The following is a 16,586-nucleotide window of genomic DNA, read 5'->3' on the forward strand; positions in this document are numbered from 1 at the left end:
GTCTGCTATTGATTCCTTCTAGAGAATTTTTAATTTCATTTTTTGTGTTGTTCATCATTGTTTGTTTGCTCTTTAGTTCTTTTAGGTCCTTGTTAAACATTTCTTGTATTTTCTCCATTCTGTTTCCAAGATTTTGGATCATCTTTACTAACTTTACTCTGAATTCTTTTTCAGATAGACTGCCTATTTCTTCTTCATTTGTTTGGTCCGGTGGGTTTTTTTTCTTACTTTGCTCCTTCATCTGCTGGGTACTTCTCTGTCTTCTCATTTTGCTTAACTTACTGTCTTTGGGGTCTCCTTTTCACAGCCTGCATATTCATATTTCCCCTTGTTTTTGGTGTCTGCCCCCAGTGGGTCAGGTTGGTTAAGTGGGTTGTGTAGGCTTCCTGGTGGAGGGGACTGGTGCCTGTGTTCTGGTGGATGAGGCTGGATCTTGTCTTTCTCGTGGGCAAGACCATGTCCGGTGGTGTATTTTGGGGTGTCTGTGAACTCATTTTAATTTTAGTCAGCCTCTCTGCTAATGGGTGGGGTTGTGTTCCTGTCTTGCTAGTTGTTTGGCATGGGGTGTCCAGCAGTGGAGCTTGCTCACCTTTGAGTGGAGCTGGGTCTTAGCGTTGAGACAGAGATCTCTGGAAGAGCTCTTGCCGACTGATATTACATGGGGCTGGGAGGTCTCTTGTCATCCAGCGTCCTGAACACAGCTCTCCCACCTCAAAGCCGCAGGCCTGACACCCGGCCGGAGCACCAAGACCCTGTCAGTCACACGGCCAAGAACGTGGGAAGTTTCTTGCCTTTTGGGAAGTCTGAGGTCTTCTGCCAGCATTCAGTAGGTGTTCTGTATGAGTTGTTCCACATATAGATGTATTTTTCATATATTTGTGGAGAGGAAGGTGATCTCCATTTCTTATTCTTCCGCCATCTTGAAGGTCCTCCTCCCTGCGCCTTATCTTTTGTTGCTCTACTCAATGAGTTCTTTCATATACAGGTCCCTGCAGTATTACAGGCTGAAATGACAGTGACTTAAACACGTTAAAAGCTATTTCTTTCTTACATAATAACAAAGTATGATGATAACAGGGCTGACATCACAACCCCGTGGTGTTGGAAAACTCTCTCCCTCCCACTGCTCTCAACATGCAGCTTTCATCTCATGACTTAAGATGGGTTCCCTGCTCCCACCATCCAGTCCACATTCCAGCCAGAGGGAAGGAGCCGGGAGAAGTGACAGTTGTGCATGTTCTCTTTTAGGAAGTTGCACACATCTTTTAGCTTATGTTCCACTGACAGATATACAGGCTCATGGCTGCATCTTACTACAAGGAGAGATGAAGGAAAGTAGGTATTAACTGGCATCCTTGTGCCCAACTACAGTTTGAGGATTCTGTTTCTAAAGAAGGAGAGAATGGACACTACGAATATAAAGTTGTCTCTGCCCCACTCTTATTTACATATTTCAAAACCTAACTTATGTTCTGGAGTTGGACAGAGCAATGTTCAAATCGCAGCTCTGCATCTCACTTGTTGTGTGATCTTAGGCAAACTGTTTAACCTTTTTAGTCTCATTGACAAATGTAAAAAATCCCTTGTCTTTACATCCCATTTCACACATGTAGCAATCAGCTCCATGCAATCAGATGTGCCCTTGTTTCCTATGTCATGTGTGTCTCTCTAAGAATAGAAACCATGTCATATTTTTGTTCTAGAGATTTTCCCTACATTGCCCACCCCATTAATAATGAAATAATTGGTCAAATGATTTCATAATCAAGGTCAATATAGAACAAACTTAAGCTGGGATCAAAAGACAATAGTATCATCATCCACATTATAGGTTTTCCATATTATACTGAGACACATGCTGATATCATGATATAAATGGGAACATAAGTAAGAGCAATGTTGTATACATAGCAGGGTTTTGTAGATATTAACACTTTCAAGAGGACTTGTCCATCTTTTTTATTAAGAGATTTAAAAAATGTTGGCAACAATGATCTTTTTTTCTTTTAAACAACTATCTTTGATTTACTTAATCTGAGTTTAATACAGTCAGTATGTATAATGGTGGGGATCCAATTAATATATCTGGGCCTCTGTTTTATAATCTACAAAATCAGGTATAGTGATTCCTAATACATTGGGTTATTGTGAGGATTAAATGAGATAATGCACATAAATCACTTTGTGCAGTGCCTTGAAAACAGTAAGGACTTAATAATATTGAGCAATTATGGCTGCTGGTAGTGGTCTTCATGCATTGCTTTCATGACTGACACTGCTTTAGTGGAGTGGTTCAGGTGTGAGATTCCAACATACTAGCAAATTGTCCTGGATCAAATCAAATTGAACATATAACAGGGAAAAGAGTACATTATGAAATTAAATAGTTGTAACAATTATATGCTTGTTTGCAGAGCTTAAATATGACCACTCAAGTCCCTCATGATTGATAGAGATGAGTAAACAAGGAGTCAGTCAGCTGGGGGAAACAAACTGTGCCTTGAATGGCAACACAATTGTGAAGGACCGACTGTTCCATCCTAGCAGCAGAGCTCCATACATGGGCTGTGATGGTTGTTCCCACTCCAATGGGTTGACTACACTGGGCAATCTGGAGTCCTGCTCAGTGAGGTAACCCACTATCTCTGGTTTCCTAGTTGAGAAATACACTGTGGCCCTATGCTGGCAGATTCTTCCAAACAACACAACAGCTTGCTCTCTCTTATAGTGGGCTTCTCAGTGAATCCTACTTGATCTGCCTGTCTGGGTAACAGAGTTTCATTTTGTCATTAGTTAAGACTTAATTCCTGCTCCTAAGGAACTTGTGGATGGTGAGAGAGTTAACCAGATAATCAGTATTATGATACAGTGTTATAATAGAGGTAGGGACTTGCTGTCGAAACAGAGTATCAGAGGTGTTGTTTAAAAGAGTATCACAGGACTTCCTTGGTGGCACAGTGGTTAAGAATCCGCCTGCCAATGCAGGGGATATGGGTTTGATCCCTGGTCCAGGAAGATCCCAAATGCCGTGGAGCAACTAAGCATGCGCGCCACAACTACTGAGCCTGTGCTCTAGAGCTTGCGAGCCACAACTCCTGAAGCCCATATGCCTAGGGCCCGTGCACCACAACAAGAGAAGCCACTGCAATAAGAAGCACATGCACCACAACGAAGACCCAATGCAGCCAAAAATAAATAAATTAAATTAAATTTTAAAAAAGAGTATCACAGAGGTGAGCTGCCCCACATTTTCCCCAGGAGAGCTTAGCTGCAGAGGGAGATGACTGAAGGCATTGATTAAATTAACACTGGAAAACAAGCAAACCTACCACCTCATCCCACCCCCCCAAAAAATTAGAAGTGAGCTTGGAGGTCACTACGAAGACATTTTACCAACTGAATTGATATTTCATCTATAAATATCAATAAATTTGCTTCAGAAACACTTAAGTTCTGCAATTTCAGTCTTGCTTTATCTTTTAGGGAAAAGCTTTAAATTATTAAATTATGTAGCATTGAAAATATGTATATTTGCTGGGTATTATCATGATTGCTCTTCATAACTGAATTTTTTAAAGACCATGTTTGTTTATTCCTGCTTCTTTTAAATGTTTACTTTCTAATTTTCTTATTACTCATCCATTTTGTACACATCAGTGTATACATGTCAATCCCAATCTCCCAGTTCATCACACCACCACCACCACCACCACCACTTTCCCCTCTTGGTGTCCATACGTTTTTCCTCTACTTCTGTGTCTCAATTTCTGCTCTGCAAACCGGTTCATCTGTACCATTTTCTAGGTTCCACATATATGTGTTAATATACGATATTTGTTTTTCTCTTTCTGACTTACTTTACTCTGATGACAGTCTCTAGATGCATTCACGTCTCTACAAATGACCAAATTTCGTTCCTTTTAATGGCTGAGTAGTAGTCCATCGTATATATGTACCACATCTTCTTTATCCATTCGTCTGTCAAAGGGCATTTAGGTTGCTGTAAATAGTGCTGCAATGAATATTAGGGTGCATGTGTCTTTTTAAATTATGGTTTTCTCTGGGTAAATGCCCAGTACTGAGATAGCTGGGTCATATGGTAATTCTATTTTTAGTTTTTTAAGGAACCTCCATACTGTTCTGCATAGTGGCTGTATCAATTTATATTCCCACCAACAGTGCAAGAGGGTTCCCTTTTCTCCTCATCCTCTCCAGCATTTGTTGTTTGTAGATTTTCTGATGACGCACATTCTAACTGGTGTGAGGTGATACCTCACTGTAGTTTTGATTTGCATTTCTCTAATAATTAATGATTTTGAGCAGCTTTTCGTGTGCTTCTTGGCCATTTGTATGTCGTCTTTGGAGAAATGTCTATTAAGGTATTCTGCCCATTTTTGTACTGGGACCCCTATAATGTGAATGTTGTTGCTTTTAATGTTGTCCCAGAGGTCTTAGACTCTCTTCATTTCTTTTCATTCTTTTTTCTTTATTCTGTTCCACAGCAGTGAATTCCACCATTGTGTCTTCCAGGTCACTTATCCTTTCTTCTGCCTCAATTATTCTGCTATTGACTCCTTCTAGTTTATTTTTCATTTCAATTATTGTGTTGTTCATCTCTGTTTTTTTGTTCTTAATTCTTCTAGATCCTTGTTAAACATTTCTTGCATTTTCTCAGTCTTTGCCTCCATTCTTTTTCTGAGGTCCTGGATCATCTTCACTATCATTATTCTGAATTTTTTTTTCTGGAAGATTGCCTAGCTCTATTTCATTTAGTTATTTTTCTGGGGTTTTATTTTGTTCCTTCACCTGGTACATAACCCTCTGCCTTTTCATGTTTTCTATCTTTCTGTGAATGTGATTTTTGTTCCACAGGCTGCAGGATTGTAGTTCTTCTGGTTCTGCTCTCTGCCCTCTGGTGGATGAGGCTATCTAAGAGGCTTGTGGAAGTTTCCTGATGGGAGGGACTTGTGGTGGGTAGAGCTGGCTGTTTCTCTGGTTGCCAGAGCTCAGTAAAACTTTAATCTGCTTGTCTGCTGATGGGTGGGGCTGGGTTCCCTCCCTGTTGGTTGTTTGGCCTGAGGCAACCCGACACTGGAGCCTACCTGGGCTCTTTGGTGGGGCTAATGGCGGACTCTGGGAGGGTTCACGCCAAGGTGTACTTCCCAGAACTTCTGCTGCCAGTGTCCTTGTCCCTTGGTGAGCCACAGCTGCCCCCCACCTCTGCAGGAGACCCTCCAACACTAGCAGTTAGGTCTGGTTCAGTCTCTTGTGGCGTCAATACTCCTTCCCTTGGGTCCCTATGCACACACTACTTTGCTTGTGCCCTCCAAGAGTGGAATCTCTGTTTCCCCCAGTCCTGCTGAAGTCCTGCAGTCAAATCCCACTAGGCTTCAAAGTCTGATTCTCTAGGAATTCCTCCTTCCGTTGCCATACCCCCAGGTTGGGAAGCCTGACGTGGGGCTCAGAACCTTCACTCCAGTGGGTGGACTTCTGTGGTATGTGTTCTCCAGTCTGTGAGTCACCCACCCAGCAGTTATGGGATTTGATTTTGTTGTGATTGCACCCCTCCTACCATCTCATTGTGGCTTCTCCTTTGTCTTTGGATGTGAGATATCTTTTTTGGTGAGTTCCAGTGTCTTCCTGTCGAAGATTGTTCAGCAGTTAGTTGTGATTCCAGTGCTCTCGCAAGAGGGAGTGCTTGCACGTCCTTCTACTCCACCATCTTGAACCAATCTCTCTTTATTCCTGCTCTTTTTTTCCTGGGCTGGTCTTAGAAAGCATCACAGTTTTATAGGGATTTAGTGATGTTACTTAATCATGTGGTTTTGTAAATTAGTAGTTTTTATGAAAATAAGGAAAATGCTTTGAACCATCTTGGTCATTGTGGATGTTTTGTTTATAAGCAACACAAAGTTTTTTGGTTTGAATTTTATTTATGGCTCATTAAGCCATACTTTCAGGTTCAAGAAAGTTCTGAGAAATAAACTTAATGAGGAAAATAGAGAAAATGATTTTTAAAGCACTTACTTCAGGTCATCTGCTTCTTATTCTGCAATCCATTAGTGTGTAAATGGATTTAGATTTTATAAAGATATTTTTTAAATGGGACATTAGAGATTATGTCCCTGTAAGTCCTTCATTTTACTAATAACTCAGCAATTCAAAGTCAATCCAAGCACAGGCAGGAGCTGAGCCACCAAGATCACTGCCTCTCTGTATTAGGGAGGACAGAAAAGTAAAATGAACTCATTGGCTTTTATTTTAGAGCTTCTAAAAGTAATAAGAAGGACAGGACTTTGACAAGTTCATTCAAGGGTAAACTACTCCTAGAAAATCTTATTGAGACAAATTTTAGAGGATGATTATTCACACACATAAAAAAAACTAATAGAACTTCTGTTCAGTAAATCTTTGGCCTTTGGAGGGTTAGCATTTGTGTTTTTGACCCTGTAGGCTCATAACATGATCTAAGGCAGGAGTTGGGGTCTATTCAGTATGGCTATATTTTTCTCTCCTTATCTTTGAATACACAATAAGTCTTCTAAGGATATTGTTCGTGGAATTTTAAACACCAAAGAAAATCCATCTTTAATGTTAAGAATGAAAATGAAGAGAGACTAAAGAGATCTAAAAGCATGATTCTTCTTAGCTTTAAAATTATTTTATTCTGTTGGGCTTCCTTGGTGGGGCAGTGGTTGCGCGTCCGCCTGCCGATGCAGGGGAACCGGGTTCGCGCCCCGGTCTGGGAGGATCCCACATGCCGTGGAGCGGCTGGGCCCGTGAGCCATGGTCGCTGAGCCTGCGCGTCCAGAACCTGTGCTCCGCAACGGGAGAGGCCACAGCAGAGGGAGGCCCGCATACCACCAAAAAAAAAAAAAAAAAAAAAAAATTATTTTATTCTGTATTTAAGTATTCATCAGAAGCCAAATGGTATTTCTAACATTTTTAGCTATGGGGGAAATAATATGCCGTAGAGTTATTGTGAATTTGCCAAGATCTGGGTTTTTCTTTTTTTTTTCCTTTTAGATGTAAGCATTCACTGTGTTTATAATAGTAATAAGATTTTTTTGCTTGTTTTTCACACAATTAAAAAATAATGACTGTTTAGTAGAGGCAGATCTATATAAGGATAGATCTGTAAAGCATCATTTATAGAATATCGTCTTACTGAAGTTGTTGCCCCGATAGACATAAAACATAAGTATTTTGTTGTTGATTTTCTTTTGCCATTGTTCCTAATTTTAAAAAATCTTTTAACTGAAACTAGAACTACAATTAACCAGAATATGATCCACTCTGCTTTTAGTTGAAAGGATAAATGACCAAAAAAGGTGAATAGGCAACATTTGCAAAAATTGAAGTAAATTTCTCAAATATACCATTACAAGGACATACTTAATCTGCTATAACTTCTATGCCCAAATCTTTAAAAGTAAGGTTAAATTCACAAAAAAATTACTTTTAGTCACTGTAACATCTTGGTTATCAATATAATATTAGGGAACATTCAGTATACTTAATTTAGAAAGGCAAGCTATAAACCAATATATTTTAGACAAAATTTTAATTAGAGTTTAGTATAGAGTTTTGTCATATAATGTTTTATCAAATATAACATTAGCCAGTATAAAAATCAATATGGGAAGTTAGCTTTTCTTGATCATCTAGATTTTTTTGTATAGTTTGTCATCACTATAGAAATAATCTAGAAAAATAACTCATCTTCATTCAAAAGGAAAAGTGTTATCTTTATTGTAATTCATGTAAAAAAAATCTTTCTGAAATTACAATTTTGAGAACTGATATACCTAGGAAAAATGTATTTTTTCTGAGATTTAATGCTTAATTCTCAATGGGTGAGTTTCTAAACTTTATTTTGGTCATAAAAATGTGTCTATTCAAAGAGAAACAGAAGGAATAAATTAATAAATTAATTAATGGAACATTTGTTTACTGTCATAACTCATGTGGATTCAAAAAGCATGTTGGATTTTCAGTAGAGAGTAGAAAAGGATGGTAACCCATGGGCTAAATCAGGAACCAAGCCTGGGTCCAGGTTGGGATTGACATCCCAAAGTGGTAGGGGTAAAAGTGAAGAGAGTTTCAGAAGAAAGTATCTCTAAGAAAGCATGGCATTTGTACTCACATAGGCCATGCTTGTTCGTTTGTGTTTTCAATGTAAAAATTCTTTATTGGTAAGCAGACACTTAAAACTTTTTGATTACATACATCATGCAAAACAATTGACTTCATATATGGTTGTCTAACTGCTTATTATAGCAATCTTTTTTGAGATGATAAATATTAAAAGTTACAGTGACTACAGTAGTAAAAAGAATTCAGGAAAATGACTCTAAAAGAAGCAAAACACTGTGTAGCTCTATGTTTCAACAGATTGTCCTCTCTAAGAATCAAGATCCTATTATCTGCCTTCATCATCATAATTTGTTGAATTTTTACCATGTACCATGGATTGTGCCTATGGATTGTATGAATTTAATAGTCACAACTTTATGAGACAAGCACTATTATTGTCTTTATCTTATACATGACAGAAAACAAACCAAAAAGACAAGGAAGCACCATTAGTAAGAGGAGCAAGCAAAGGTCACACAGCTTGGCAAGGTCCCCCTACTGCAATGAGTCCTCCTGGGACTGAGGCTAGATGGAGATTCACAGGTCTCTGGGGGCGGGTGGAGCATTAAGGTAGCAGACGCTAAAGTACTAATTCCTCACCCTTGCTGTAGGAGGGTAAGGAGTGGGCCCACCAGAGATGGTGGGTGGAAGGGAATTCATCAGGAATAGCCTTGGCACTGCGTGTGGTAGAGGGACTAACTGAAGGTTTCCAGTGCAGCAGCCTGTAGGGGAAGAGACCACAGGCACTCATGCTTGTAGTAGCCAAAACAGTCAACATTTTAAGAAAATGAAGAGTTTCCTGTGAGGATACCTATGATAGTCATAAAGTTTCTAAGTGCATTGACAGAGTAATGAATGCTGGGTTTCATAACAATAAACATAAGTTAGTTCGTGAATCTGATTTTTTCCCGTAAGAGTTGTTAAATTGAAAAAAAGTTTTAAGATCTTCTTACTTCTTTATGTTCCTTTGTTTTTACTGGAGCAGGTATCCTTGATCAAAAATTAATTAGTTACAATATAAATCTATGAGTTTCGGTAATTGCAAATATCAGGCAGTATACAAGGCTCTTTTTCTCGGACTGAAATTCAGATAGGCTTTTAATTTCACGTAAAAGTTTTCCAGCCAGGCATTTGAGGACAGATGCTATTTGGCAGGCATCAACATATCATATCAAGCCTCTTTCGAGTCCTTTGTCGGAGCTTTGGTGCTTTAGTATTGTATCGCATTTGGACCTGTTAACACCTGTGATAATTTCTCATCCATTTCAAATTATGCCCACTGAAATCTGGCATGTCACCTACCAGCCTGAGTTATGATTGAGTTTTAAAGGAGTTCAGGCTTTTTGAAATCCTTTGCCGAATAAAAATTATACATTCGTAACATTTGGGCCTGCAATTCTTTGAACTAAACCTCGTAGCAGTGACTTGTAAGAATCACTATGTGATGTAGTCCTCTCTACCAGAAGTTCCCTTTTCGTGTCTCCCTGAGAACTCTTAGGCCACCTACTGCCCAAGCATGCCACAAGCCAAAAATCTTCCTTTGGTCATTCACGAGCAACTCTGTGAAAAAGCAACCAGAGCAGAAGAGAAAAGATTTCAGTTGTTATGCTTAAGTGAGATTCATTCCTGTATCCACCAAATATTGTATATTATATCTCTGCATTATATTACTTTTTCTGAGAAATGTTCTACTCAATGAAGCAATATTCTTCTATCTTCAATTTCTAGGAGAGTGGGATTAAAATAATGTGCATATATGTTGAAGGGCAAAGGAAGGTATTGCATAATATAGATGAAATCGCCTTTGGTTTGTTTTACATTCTATTCATTTTTAATGAGCAAATTCCCATTTACAGGAATTAAATGTTCCAGATACTGATTTCAGAGGGATAATATATAATATGAAAATAAAATTTGGTAGCCTTATGTGATAATGTGTAATTCAGTAGAGCTAGAACCCTGGAAAGTGAAAAATGACGCTATTCCTGTCGAAATATTTCAGAAAATCAAATTAATTCCCTGAAGTACATTATAATAAAATTGAAACAATGTTACATGATTTATAGTCTTTTAAATCTGGTTTTTAAAGGCGATTTTCATATCAAAAACAAAGGGATTGGGTTTCCCTGGTGGAGCAGTGGTTCAGAGTCTGCCTGCCAAGGCAGGGGACACAGGTTCTAGCCCTGGTCTGGGAAGATCCCACATGCCACGGAGCAACTAAGCCCATGAGCCACAACTACTAAGCCTGCACTGTAGATCCCGCGAGCTACAGCTACTGAGCCCACAAGCCACAACTACTGAAGCCCACGTGCCTAGAGCCAGTGCTCCACAACAAAAGAAGCCACCACAATGAGAAGCCCACACACTGCAATGAAGAGTAGCCCCTGCTCGCCGCAACTAAAGAAAGCCCGCTCACAGCAAAGACCTAACGCAGCCAAAAATAAAAAATAAATAAATTTATTAAAAAAACAAAGTGATCCTTAACCCCCTGTTACTCAACCATGTATATATTCTATAATGACATCTGAAAAATCTACAAAAGAAGCGTTATAAAGCAGATGTGCCCCCAAGTTTGCTCCTGCTTCACTCCTGTGGATGTGGAATACTCGAATTATGTAAGTGGATCTGGCTTAGATCCCAGTCACTCATAGGTTTTCTCACAAAATAAAATACTATACTTGCTTCTATCCATTTTTAGAGAGTAAAGATTCACCTGGTAAGATTTGTACTAATCCTTTCAGAGTATCAGAGGGACAATTAATTAGTGGAGAAGCATTAGAACGTAAAGATTTATTGGGGGCCTTTACCAGCCAGGCATTGTTCTAAGTGCTTTCACATGCCCTCTTATTTCAACCTCACAGGACCCAATGAGCTAAGTGTCATTTTTATCCGCACTTTGCAAGAAGGGAAAATGAAGCTCAGTAAGGCTTTAGTTACTTGCCAGAGGTTGTACAACATCGTAATGGAGAAGCCAAGTTTCAAATTCAGAAATCAAAGGGCCTGCTCTAACCTCTGGCCCACTCTCCTTAATGTAATATGCCCAGAAAGGATGCAAATGGCTAGAATGAGGGGACCGACTTCTGTGAATGGTCATGAACTTGATTTCTGAAACCTTGACACATCCTAAAGTGACCCAGGAGGAGCCTGGTCCTGGGATATTTATGTTTTGTAATATTTTCTCTTCGAGAGTTGGTCCTGAAGGTTGAGATTGTGTTAAGGTAAAAACACGACTGTTTGAGTGATGCAAATAGAAGCTTTTGCTGTTAGAATAGATGACATCTGTTGCCTGGCTACAATTCATTTTACGATGACACAAAATGGTGCTACCAGAGACCACGGTGCTTTCATAAGAAAACAGAAACTCTTGGTCACTTTTCCTCTAAGTGACTTCCTGTATGGGAAGCTGATCTCAATCTGGAGTGCTTAGAAATGGTTGCTGGAACAGATCATTTTAGAGGAAGAGATATTTATAAATCAAGGACTAAAGATAAACTCAATTGGAACTAGAGCAAAACAAAATTAAAACTCCGACTGAACTCTAAAATACTCCTGTCCCCTCAAAAGCACCCACACTTCTTTCTCTCCTCTAAGAAACTTACAAATCATGGAAATATGGAGTTTATTTCTATCCTGCCAACTATGACAGCCTGTCAAAATATTCGAGGTATAATGATATGGTTTTTATTTTTAACAACTTTTTGTCATAAAAAATAATACTTGCTTACTGAATAATGATCTAATGGTATGATAGTATATGAAGGAAACAGTGAAAATGAGATATCAATACCTCTCCCCAGGGGCAACCTAGCCTTCCTAATCCCTTCTAAGCAGGTATAAACACAAACATTTACTTATATAAATAATACATTCTATCTATTATCTATCTTATTTTCTAACCTACTTTTAAAAATAACAATATTTCATTAATATTAAGGAGTTGGCTTCTAAAAATTTTGAATGGTTTAGACTAAGCTGGAATTATTTTAGACAGATGCCATAGAGCTCCAAATGGGATGGCTCCAGAGAGACTGGGTACTAAATTAGTTGGTTGGTTTTTAACTAAATGAATATCAAAGGCTTTAGGGAAAAGAGAAAAGGTAACAAAATTGATGCATTGGGCTTCCCTGGTGGCGCAGTGGTTAAGAATCCGCCTGCCAGTGCAGGGGACACTGGTTTGAGCCCTGGTCCAGGAAGATCCCACATGCCACGGAGCAACTAAGCCAATGCGTCGCAACTACTGAGCCTGCACTCTAGAGCCCGCGAGCCACAACTACTAAGCCCATGTGCCACAACTGCTGAAGCCCGTGTGCCTGGAGTCCATGCTCTGCAACAAGAGAAGCCACCGCAATGAGAAGCCCGCACACTGCAACGAAGAGTAGCCCCCACTCGCCACAACTAGAGAAAGCAGGCACGCAGCAACAAAGATCCAACACAGCCAAGAAAAACAAAACAAAAAAAACACATACACACACACAAATTCATGCATTAAGACTAATTTTTTTATCACATCACATTTAGACTATCAAAAAGTTATTAAACATCACAACTAGTAAACTAGTTTCCAGATAACTAAATTTGCTGATGTATTTGCTATAAAAGAATGTGATTTAAAATAAGTTCCCCAAAGATGGAAGTAAAAAAGAGAGGAGTCAAAGCATTGTCTTTCCAGGTATAGAAAGGTTTTTTTGTTTTTTTTTTTAAAGCATTGATGTTGTTATCACAACCAGAAAAGTGTGTGTGTGTGTGTGTGTGTGAGAGAGAGAGAGAGACAGACAGACAGAGAGGCAGACAGACAGAAACAGAGAGTGAGGAGAGAGAAAGATTGAGTCTGATGTAGGTATGGTAAATTAAATTGCTGGTCCTAATTCTTCACTCTCTCATAGTAGTGTTGTACATCCAAACCTTCTCCAGGGCCTCATAATGGGAAGAGTGAGTCTCCCACCCTTTGACTCTTGGCTTGGCTATGTGACTTGCTTTGGCCAATGGAATGTTAGCCTATGTGATTTGAGCAAAGCCTTGAAATGTGCTTGCAAGACTAGGTTTTCTCTCCTGAGCTTCTACCATCTCTATGAGAACATGTCTAAAATACATAGAGCAGACCTGAACCTATCCTGTAGCCTGGAGGCACATTCAGCTGTGCTCAGCCTAGATCAATTGAACCTACCCAACCTGTACTTGTTTATGTTGTAAGCCACTGAGTTTTGGGGGGATGATTTGTTACACAGCATTGTTATTGCAATTACTGACTTATTGGTTGTTGTAACTGACCCAAAATAAAAACTTGTCTCAGCTTTAAACCCTGAAGAACTCTTCTTTTGGACTCTGCTATTTATCATGTTTGAAAAATTGGGAGAAATGTGATTCAGGCCTGAGGCAGACTTTGCCAATATCAAAGCAAGATTTGGGGAGCCTTAGGACAGGAATCAAGATGCTCTTTCTAGTAAAATCATCCATGAGATCCATGAATACAAGATAATTGGCATAGTTATGTCTTTGTTTTCTCACAAAATAAAACTGTTGAAGATAAAGCCGGAGTCCAGTTGAACTCCTCATGCCTTGAAATCCAGTGGTACAACTAGAATTATATCCATATATAAAAGCCTTATATTCTCCCAATCTCATGGAGCTCTGATTGCTTTAGACCTCCTTCCTTGGCTGTGAAGGAGCTTTCAGAAACTGAGGACCCAGAAGTCACACTAAGATTTCATCATTTAGAGTCATGCTCTCCAATATGGTAGCTACTTACCACATGCGGCTATTTACTTTTAAATTCAATGAAATTAACTTAAAAATTCAGTTACTCAGGGCTTCCCTGGTGGCGCAGTGGTTAAGATTCCACCTGTCAATGCAGGGGACACAGGTTCAATCCCTGGTCCAGGAAGATCCCACATGCCACAGAGCAACTAACCCCATGTGCCACAGCTACTGAGCCTGTGCTCTGGAGCCCGTAAGCCACAACTACTGAGCCTGTGGCCCACAACTACTGAGCCTGCGGGCCACAACTACTGAAGGCCATGTGCCTAGAGCCCGTGCTTCACAACAAGAGAAGCCACCGCAATGAGAAATCTGCACACCACAATGAAGAGTAGCCCCCGCTCACCCAACTAGAGAAAGCCCATGTGCAGCAACGAAGATCTAACACAGCCAAAAATAAATAAATGAAATAAATTTAAAAATAAATTTAAGGGGCTTCCCTAGTGGCACAGTGGTTGGGGGTCCGCCTGCCGGTGCAGGGGACACGGGTTCGTGCCCCGGTCCGGGAGGATCCCACATGCCGCGGAGCGGCTGGGCCCATGAGCCATGGCCACTGGGCCTGTACGTCCGGAGCCTGTGCTCCGCAATGGGAGAGGCCACAGCAGTGAGAGGCCCGCATACTGCAAAAAACAAACAAACAAACAAAATAAATAAATTTTTAAAAAATTCAGTTAGTCACACTAGCTACATTCCAAATGCCTAATAACCACACACTGATAGTGGCTACCATATTGGACAACTCAGATATGGAGTGCATTCATCATTGAAAAAAGTTTCTATTGGACAGTATTGACTACAGGCAAGAGGACCCTTTCATTAGTCATCTTCTACAGTCAGGAGGCTCAAGCCATTTGGGATTGGGACCAAAATTGTATAGGCCCTTGTTTGAAAAAGAAAAAGCCCAAAAGAAGGGGACAGTTATGAATTATGGGATCTCCAAATGGAAGCTACTTTAATTGATAGAAAATTTAACATATGTCATTTTACCTGTTTTATCATTCAACCAAGCCTTTTCTTCTAGATAAGAAAGACAGAAATAAAGATATTGTGGCAAAGAAGGCAGAGGAGATCTTAATCACTGTAATTGCCAATCAACTAAGACTACATGGGATTATGTACCTTGAACAATTAAAATTTTCAAAGGCAATCTCAATTCTGTTATTGTGAGTCTGAACCTAATATACTTACTTTGGAGTTCAGTTAGATCTTAACTTGCTAGATTCCATTTGCATAAGGGACTGAGGAACTTCTTAAAGAAATAGTGTCCTATGTGGGTATTCCTTAACAGTGTAACACCAAAAGCAGAAGGAGCAAATGCTGCCATTCCTCTTTTGTACAGCCTAATGTATGCATTTGGTTCCTAAGAGTGATAGTGCAGTGGGAAAAACAACAAACCTTCCATTATCCAGAAGACACAGCTGTACTCAGAAACAGGAGTTGGAAGCAAGAGAAAAGAAATAAAACTGCATATATTAAGTGGTAAATACATGACTTATTTTTAAACACACATGAGAAAATACACTGTGGGCTTCCAGAAATAATTTTGGAAGGTAGTGTACAAAGCGTTGAGATTTCACGTGTGAGGTGTGCAGATTGTATCTTTCAAAGATGGCCTCACCATCTCCATGCTCTACTAGAAATGTGCCACTTCCTCTCCAGAGGTGAATCTATGTCCCCTCCCCTTGAGCCTGAGCAGGCCAGTAGAATATGGCAGAAGTAAAGTTACGTTACTTCCCAAGCTCAGTCATGAAGATATCATGCTCTTCTACCTTGTTCTTCTCCCTTGTTTTCTTGGGCTGCTTGATCTTGCAGTCATCTTGCATCATGCTGTGAGGAAGCCCAGACAGCCTGTGGTGAGACACATGTGGGAAGGGAATGAGTTACCAAGCCCACAGCCCCACCTGAGCTCCCAGCCAAGCTCCCAGCTAACAGCTAATACTTATTCAGCCATGGGAGTGAGCCATCTTGAGAGTAGACTCCCCACCCCCCAAAAGAAGCACCAAGTTTATGGTGTGTAGAACTGAGCCAAACTGCCCTACTGAGTCCTGGCCAAACTGCAGGTTCACAAGCAAAATAAATGATTATCGTTATTTAGATCACTACATTTTCAGGTGGTTTATTATGTGGCAATAGATAACTGATACAGATATATCTTTGCTGCCATAGCAAATTGTGTGGCTTAAAATAACACAAATCTGCTATCTTACCTTTTGGTAGGTTAGAAATTCAACACTGAGTCTCGTTAGGCTAAAATCAAGATGTTGACAGAGCTGATTTCCTTTCTGGAAGCTCCAGGGGAGAATCCATTTCCTTGCTTTTTCCAGCTTCTAGAGGCCACCTGCATCCCTTGGCTCATGTTTCCCTTTCTCCACCTTGGAAACCAGAAAAAGTGTGGAGTCCTTCTCTCATAGCATCACTCTGACCCTTACTTCTGCCTCTCTCTCCCACTCTTAAGATCCTTGTGATTACACTGGGCCCACCCAGATAATCCAGGATAATTTTCCTATTTGAAAGTCAGGTCAGCTGATTAGCAACCTTAATTCCACCTGCTACTTGAAATCTCCTTTGTCATCTAACCCAACATATCCACAGGTTCCAGGGTTTAGGATGTGGGCATCTTTGGGAGGCTGTTACTCTGCTACCACAACAAGAATGGACATGAATCAATGAAATCTGAATTATAATTTTAAAATAGT

The 16,586-nt window shown here is 39.9% G+C and overlaps 1 pseudogene; it reads right to left on the minus strand.

The window, feature by feature from the left end:
* Positions 1 to 15,716, minus strand: part of LOC102992678 (ubiquitin-conjugating enzyme E2 variant 1-like) — a 51,528-nt pseudogene extending 35,812 nt beyond the window's left edge.
* Positions 15,717 to 16,586: the final 870 nt, after the last annotated feature.

This window comes from Physeter macrocephalus, chromosome 2 (genome assembly GCF_002837175.3).
Source record: "Physeter macrocephalus isolate SW-GA chromosome 2, ASM283717v5, whole genome shotgun sequence".
Classification (NCBI taxonomy): domain Eukaryota; kingdom Metazoa; phylum Chordata; class Mammalia; order Artiodactyla; family Physeteridae; genus Physeter; species Physeter macrocephalus.